Here is an 8518-nt window from a genome sequence, read left to right as displayed (position 1 = left end):
CACTCTACCACGGAGCTCGGCTTCTAAAGAAAATTTGCAGCACCATTACTTTTACCGAGCGCCCCATGCCAACTAAGTATCTTGAATTAAAACTACGTATACTATACATAATCTTCATGCATGAAGAGAAAAATTCGTAGCAGTAATATCAACCTTCTTTTTTTCTTTTTTCGAGCATACCTCTTATTTTCAAACCTCTGCGATGTCCCAAGTCAATGCTGTTTACTTTTTTTTTACCTTTCTGTACAGTCACGGACACTTCTGGATTGCAACAATCACATTAACTTTCAATGATATCTTTAAAACCCAGAACTGTCCCTGACTGTAATGCAGCTTTCAGACCGAAGTGACAACCTTATAAAACCTTTTCCTGCTCCGTCAAAAATAGGCAATAGTTAGGCTGCAGAGTTCAATGAACAAACCGATCTCTAACTACGCACTGGTAGAGGTGAAACACAAAAAGACAGACCGAAGCGACAAGTGGTACGCGACATATGTAGATTGGGAATTAACCAATCAACAGCAACATTCATACCGCAGAAGCCTGCGTTCGATTGGTGAAATCCTCGCGCGATACGTGTCGAATGCCGCTTAGAAGTAGGGGTGTGCGGGATCCCGAAAAGTCGGGACCGGGACCGGGATCGGTAAAAAAATTCCCGTCCCGATCCCTACTTCGGGAAAAGACTTCTCGACTTTTCGGGATCCCGAGCAGTCGGGAAATACCGAATGGTCATTTTAAAAAGTCGTTAATTCTCGACGTTTTCTGCATTGTAAATGTCTGGAACGTATCGGAAATTGTTCGTTTTTGTACCAGAAAAGCAAAAAACAATCACTTAAGGTGAAAATTACCTGTACAATTCGAGATTTCCAGAGCTTCTGGAAATTTCGAGCATTTCCCGTCCCGAAAATTTCCTGCGAATTTTTCCCGTCCCGAATGTCGGAATTTAAGAAATTTCCCGTCCCGATCCTTTTCCGACTCAAAAAATTCTGTCCCGTGAAACCTCGGTAAGGGAGATTTTAGACCGATGCGACACACGTCAGCGGAAGTGCACTAAAAGTGACAAGCGACTATACGACGCACGGTTTTAGAAGCTATATCGGGCGAAGCCACGCAGAGGGTGTGCGTGGCGACCAGCCAATGGCAGTAGTGCAACGTTGCACAGTTAGGAAACTGCGGCGCGCGAGTTAAACGCCGTGTTCTGTATTTTTCTTGCGCGCAAGAAGTTTTCATAAAACTCGCCACTGTAAGGTTCATCATTAGATGGGGCAAGACATTTTGAACCTGACTGTCCAAGTCCCATGAATTTCCGTCGCCTACAGCCGGAGTTATTGTTTCTCGAAGAAACACGGGAGACAACACTTCTCTACACACACACACCCTTTCGTTTTCCTTCGGTGTTCTGTCTGTTGTTTTTCCGTTGCCACCGTGTTGACCCCGATGAGTTGTTGTGTCTTGGTAAAGCTATGGGTGTCAAATTCGGCTGAATATGCACAATGACCTTTCATTGTCTTATGCGTTCACAAACATTGCGAGTCTGGGTCAGTTTTGAGTTCAGCGTTTTCCAGTGGCGTGGCGTGGGATTTTTAAAAGTGTTACCGGTTATCAGTAGGACATTTAAGGGAGGAGCAGTAAGACTTGGGCGCCTCTCCACCTCATGCCCCCCCCCCCCTCAATGTCTTCCAAGTAGTTCGTATAATATTATTCTGGTACGATTGAAATTCAATACCAGATTTTGGTAAAGTTATTAATCAGGGGGAAAAAATGTTGGCATATGCACTGAAGTGAAATCACACACATTGGTTGTTGACGCAATAAACATTAGCCTAATAAAGAAATACGTAATATGATACTTACAGAAACATCGAAGGCTACTTATAGAGCAGATCAATCCGACGACTCTTCTTTGAAAATAGTTCTATGATGCTGTCATAAAATGAAGTTTTCTTCTTGAGATCTCGAAGGAGGTTTTTTTCTATTGCCATCAATGATAGACCCGACAATCTATTCTGTCCTTGGGTGTTTCTCTGATACGTGTGTATCCGCCGCAAAGCGGAAAAGGATCGTTCTGCTGAAGCACTTGTAGCAGGAATAGTTAATATCAAACAACACAATTTGGTTACTTCAGGTAACGCCTCAGTGAGTCCAACGGTATGCAAGTGCATGTTTATGTCATGAACTGATTTGCTTCTAAATTCAGGAGAAGCATATATGTATGCAAGTTCATTCTTGAGGCGTATCATGTTAAAAAACTGTCCAAAGTTTCTCAAAAGTACGCGAAGCGCTTTTTCTGGGAAGTGTTTTGAATAAGTTATGAATCCATCACAATCAAGCAAGGCCAAGAATTCCAATTTATCAATATCTGCAAATTTTGTTATAAATTGACCTTTCAACGTATCGGTGATTTCGTAGAAGAGTCTCCGACAGATGTCTTTCTTACTGATAGCAACTCCACTAACTTTTAGTCTCTTTGACTGTTGCGCACTCACACTTTCATTCAGATTTTCCATTTTCTACCACAAAACATCAAAATCGTCACGCATTCTTGTAAGGCTGTCAACAAAATCACTGATTTTCTTTTTGCAATACCCAACATCGTGTATTTTCTTTTGCAGAACACTGAACAAAATATCGGCATGAAAAACTTCCAACATAAAGTTAAAATCAAAGTTTTGAAGGGCTCGAAAGTATCCTGCTGCACAAGCTCTAGTTTCACCATCCCATTCATCCGTGTCTTCCATCATGGACTTAAACAAACTTGTCAATTAATTTTTACAATTGAAAACCACCTCAATTATTCTATTCCTGTAATTCCACCTTGTGTTAGAAACTGACGGCAATCGCCTTTTAACTTCACGGTCTAGAGCTTCTGTTCTTTTCGATGATTTTGAGAAAAAAGAAGATAAACCTGAGATTGCTTCAAAGAACACCTTACATTCTTTTATGAAATTAACGGATTTTTCCAAAACTAGATTAAGTCTATGTGCATAACAGTGCACGAATATTACCTGTAAATATTTCTGCTTAACTCGAGTTTGTAGTCCGCCAATTTCACCGGCCATGACTGGAGCCCCATCGTAAGTTTGTGCGACGAGTTTTGTACCACAATTGTAGTCATCCATATAGCGACACAGAACTTGAAATAACCGAGCAGATGTTCTGTCAGAGCTTACGTCTAAGAAACCTACAAATCTTTCTTCTACGTTACCTTTCGAAGTGACATAACGGAAAACGGTTGAAAGCTGAGATTTGTTAGAAACATCCGTCGTTTCATCCATTATTACAGCAACAAACGCACTCTCCTTAACTTCTTTCTTTATTTCGTTCATCCTGTGAGACGAAATGCACTCAATAATATCATTTTGGATGTCGTTTGATGTTCCTGAGAAAACTGTAGAGGTTCGCAGGTGATGATTCAGTTTATCGTCAGTTTCGGCCATTAAATGAAGCAGTTCCACATAGTTCCCTCGATTCAAGGAATCGTTGGTTTCGTCGCTTCCTCTGAAGGGTAATTCTTGTGTAGCTAAGTAGCAAGTGGCGCGAATTAGACATTCTAAAATATATCTATTTCTTTTAACGTTGTCATTGTACTTATCCACAGATCTCTTAAAAGCTTCGCTCAAAGAAAAATCAATCCTTGTTTTACCAAATGAAGCTAGGGAACACATTGATGCAATATGCTGCTTCGAGAACTCGTGCCGTCCCCTGATGGTTCTGAAGTTTTCCATGTTATCCACACCTGAATTCCACACGTTTTTTTCACCCGAAAATAGAGTACATGGCCAACAAAACAGTTTCGACAACTGCGCACAACCACATAACCACGGATTGTCGTTATACCACGAAACATTGAAATGTCGGTCATATCCAGCAGACGACTTTGTTTTTAAATCGTTCAAAATAGGCGTTGGCCTTCCTTTCGTCACAATTTCGCTTTTTTCTGCAAAAGAACGCGAACCGAAAGATTTCTTCAAAATTACACACACTGTTCAGATAGGACGACCCAGACACCTCGGAACTCGGAGCAAGCTCCATTTCGCTTGTTAATTAATTTACAATGCCCGAAAACAACACAAAGACGAAAGACACCACTCACAAAAATCGCACTGCACAGTCCCTCCCGCCAACCGTTGTTTACTTTTGTAACACGTGAAGCACCCCGTCTCCCTTGACCCCCTCTCCTCTCAGCATCGGCGCTTTCCTTCGGAACCTTACACTGCAATAAATCTAGTTCTACTAGTGTTGCCATCTTAGTTATTTTGAAACCAGATTTGCCTAAATCTTGAAACTTTTTATTTCAAATAAGATGTATGTAGAGTAGGTGTCTTCATTTGTTTCCTAACTACTTCCATTCCCATGTTTCGCTAAATACACAGAAATCTCATCTCTGACACCACTACTATTTCGTATATTTTACGTTCCTTGCTACCTTTAAGACTTTCGCTTTATAGGATAATCGTAGTCGTGACGATGAGGATGCATGGTGAGTTATTGAAATAAAATTATTATTATTTTGTGTATGTAATTATTAATTTTTATATAACAACAAACATTGAAATAACCATTTCTTGCTGAGGATTCGAACCTGCGACACCTGACACTTTAGAGCGTGCTAAGATAACAATCTTGAAATTATGCTTGTAAGTAATGTTTTCATCCAAAAACAGTGCTGCTACCTCAAAAACATTGCTTCAATCCGAAATTATCGCATTCCTGCGTCAATCTCAATCGGCCCTTTCAACAATTATCAAAAATTCCTGTAACCGAAATAATATTATATGTGTGAAATATAAAATTTTAGTTGACATTTTTAGAAGGACAGCGGACCCCTTGATCATACCCACCCCTCTCCTCTCCTTCTCGCCCATGATGTCGAAAAAGGACATAGAGGAATTTCGTAATCGCTGATATTTAGAGTAAATACAAAATATCACTTGGTAGTTTGCTTTTCCCCCAGTGCGATATGATTTTTTTTAAATTTTGGTTTGGCGATTTAAGTCCACTTCATGCACAGTAATGCTAATTGGGACAGTTTAAAGTTGGATCCGAACCACTTGTGCCTCCACCGGGTATCGAACCCGGGATCCCTTGATTATAAGGCGGCGACGCTACCACTGCGGCATCGTTCCCCAGTGTGACTGGACACCTTCTGAGTAAGACCCGATTAGGCGACTTAGCTCTTTTCTGTCAATTGAATATGGCAACACTGATCTGTTTCCTGTAAGGATCACCGGCAACTGCACCGGCTAAACAGACATGCCAAAAACCCGCCTCTTCCTCCCGCCGTAACAGCTTTTGCCGCGACGGAAAGTCTTCCTTGGGTGGGCTCAGGGCCCTTTCCCCATGTTGCCTGTGGAGGGTACCGGATCAGTCTTCGCTTTTGCCGGTGTCAGAAAAGATGTCAATCTGCAATGTTTACTTTACGACAATATTACCTACCAGTTTATGTACCTAATAATATTTTAAGACGGGTTCTTCAATTCTTTATATTTTGGTGTTATCTGCGGTAACAGCGGCTACATGCACGCCACGCCTCTAGCGTTTTCATAACAAGGCCGGTGTAAGATAATTTTACTCGTACGGCATGAAGAACAGTTGTGAGAGGATTCAATGCAGTCCTTATTGATTGATTAATTTTACTTCGCTTTTTCTGCTCCCACTTTTGGCTAATTTACGAAGATGGGGATGAGTGATGATATGATGAAATTGATGAATGGACACTCACAAATATCCATGCCCAGGTCTGGATTCGAACCCGGGACCCCTGGCGTCGTAGCGCTATGTGCAATACAGCCCATATGCTCGATAGTTGTGCAATAGTGTGTATGTTGCGTGAGTGTTATTTAATAATGTCGCGCCGGCGCCATTGTGGAGTGGTTAGCATGTCGCTCAATGACGCCAGGAGTCCCGGGTTCGAACCCTGGCCTGGATATGGATGTTTATGAACTTTCATTATATCATCACTCATTCCCATCTTCGCAATTAGTCAAAAGTGACAGAAAAGCAAAGTAAACTAAAGCAAATCAAATCAAATTAATAATGTCGCTTTCGAAACCTAGTACGTACCAGTAGTACAGGCACCAAGGGTAAATACTCGTATTACGTTCACAAGACAGAAATCTTAGTTTTAAAGCTTATTCTTACTTCAAGGAATTGGCGTTCGCAAGAAGTGTGTGCTGAAACAGTGTTTCTCAGAGTCGAGAACTTACGGCTAAAGCGTGTGGTGCACGCGTGTACATTGTGTTGCGCATTATAAAACAGGGTAAAGTATCTACCACAGAAATCGGCGAACCCCTATTCAAATCTCCTGGGAAACATGCCAGAAACAGAAACGAGAGGGATGATGATGACCTTGCAGTTCCTCTACAATAAATTCCTTCAAACTTCATTCAGGTACGAGTTTCTCTTATATGTTGCAGTGATATGATATAATCCTGTGTAGAATTCTTCACTATATATTTCATTGTACTCAAATATCACGTGCATGCATTATACCTATAAAAAGCTTAATATTGGACACAGCGAATTATCTGTCTTTCCCTTCCGTTAGCAGTTGGTTTGGCAAGAGCGCGACAGCACTGGCTGTGTATTGGCTGAACTCATGTTCCTTCTAAAAGCGTACGCCGTATAGAACCCCTTCGGTCTCAAAGAAAGCTTTCACCGCGCATGCGCGAACAACATACCGAGGCGACACGACGTAAAGTACTGAGAAAACGGTCTAGTCCGAGCGACACGTGCAGCTTGTCGTGTTGCTTCGTTTCGACAGATCGCATTTGGTTACTGAGAGTTCGCTTCCAAGCGGCACGCCCCTCAATCAATTAGAGATTTCACACTGAAGCGACACGTGACACATGTTGCTTGGGAACGAGCCAGCAACGTTTCACACCGTAGCGGCATGACAGGCCGCACAAGCCTGCGTTCGATTGATGAAATTCTCAAGCGACACGTGTCACTTGTCATTTCTGTGTGAAATCTGTGTAAAGCAAAAGATTCACAGCACATGCGCGAACAACAGAAAGAAGCGACACGGTATTGAGAAAACCTGCAACTTGTGTCGCTTCGGTTCGAAAAGTTGCATTTATTTCTGAAGGTTGGTTTCTAAGACACACGTGTCGTTTGTACCATATGACTTCGGTCTGAAAGCTCCCTGAAATGAAGTTTTCTCGAGTTCATCGACATCCGTAACCACTGGCGTACGCAGAGGAGGGGCTGGTGAGGCTACAATCCCCTCAAAAATTTTGAGAAAAGCAACATTTACAAATAAAAGCAGTGAGAAATCGGGAAAAACCAGAGTGGTAAATATTAGGGATGGCCAAACGGATCCGGATCCGATCCAAAATTTACGGATCTGGATCTGGATCCGGATCCGCAAATCCGGATCCGGATCCCAGAGTTTCGTATCTCAATCCTATTATAATATATTACCACACCTTAAAAGGTATTATGATCTTCGATTACAAAGAAATTTTTCATTAGTTAGTCCTATAATTTTTTTTCCAAGTGTTGTTCCTAAAATACTTTGCTACGCATCGGCTAACACACTCGTGCACAAAAAAATCATACTTGTTTAACATAAAATGTCAGAGGTGATTTTGTAAATGCCATTGAAACGAATATGTATTCATTCGAATGTATGGAAACATAGGCGCCGACTTCATGGGGCTTGGGGGGGCTCGAGCCCCCGCAATGTTAACGATGTGGGGGCAGAGCCCCCCAAATAATTTTGCTTAAGAGGATCTAATTTATTATTTTGCTTCTCTTTTAGAGTTTACTCTGAATTGTGCCACTTGAACTTAACTTTAAATACACATTTGAAATGTTCTAGACCATCAACTTTGCGGGGGCTGAGACCGCTAAACCATCAACTTTGAGACAGCAAAACACATGACTTACTACTATATACTAAGTACCTATATAACTCAGTGGCGTGCGGTGACATTTAAACTAGGGTACGCAACATGGGCCAACCGAAATGAATTATGGGGGGCCAGAACCCCCCCCCCCTCCCTGACCATCACGTTATTCAGAAAATAACTTTTTTCTACAATTTTATAATGGGAAATTTCTCATCCTTGTACCAATATCCAAATGTAACGAGGTAAAATATATGTATGATATTTTATATTCGCAAATATACTCTGACAGTAGCTACGTAGAGTCCAACAATTCAACTTTGATTATTTTCTTCATGCAGTGCGATGAACATTGAACGGGAAGGAAATGGCACAATCATTTTCCGTCCTTTCAAATTTCATGTAATAAATTTGATAAATCTCAGTATCCTCTACTATTTCACACCTTTCGCAGAGGAAACCAACAAATAAGGCCAACAATAAAGTTTCACTGTTTTTCTACTCAGTCAATCACTCTGTAGAGATATTTTTTCTTCTCCTCAAAAATCAAAATGCCTAATATACTGCTTACCATCCTTCACAACTCCTGCCTGAAACAATTTTTCCAAATCAGGAACAGACCTTCCATTTCGGATTGTTTACACTTTTTTCGAAAATCCCTTCTCCA

This window comes from Lepisma saccharinum, chromosome 7 (assembly GCF_977018435.1).
Source record: "Lepisma saccharinum chromosome 7, izLepSacc3.1, whole genome shotgun sequence".
NCBI classification, from domain to species: domain Eukaryota; kingdom Metazoa; phylum Arthropoda; class Insecta; order Zygentoma; family Lepismatidae; genus Lepisma; species Lepisma saccharinum.
This window is presented reverse-complemented; position numbering follows the sequence as displayed.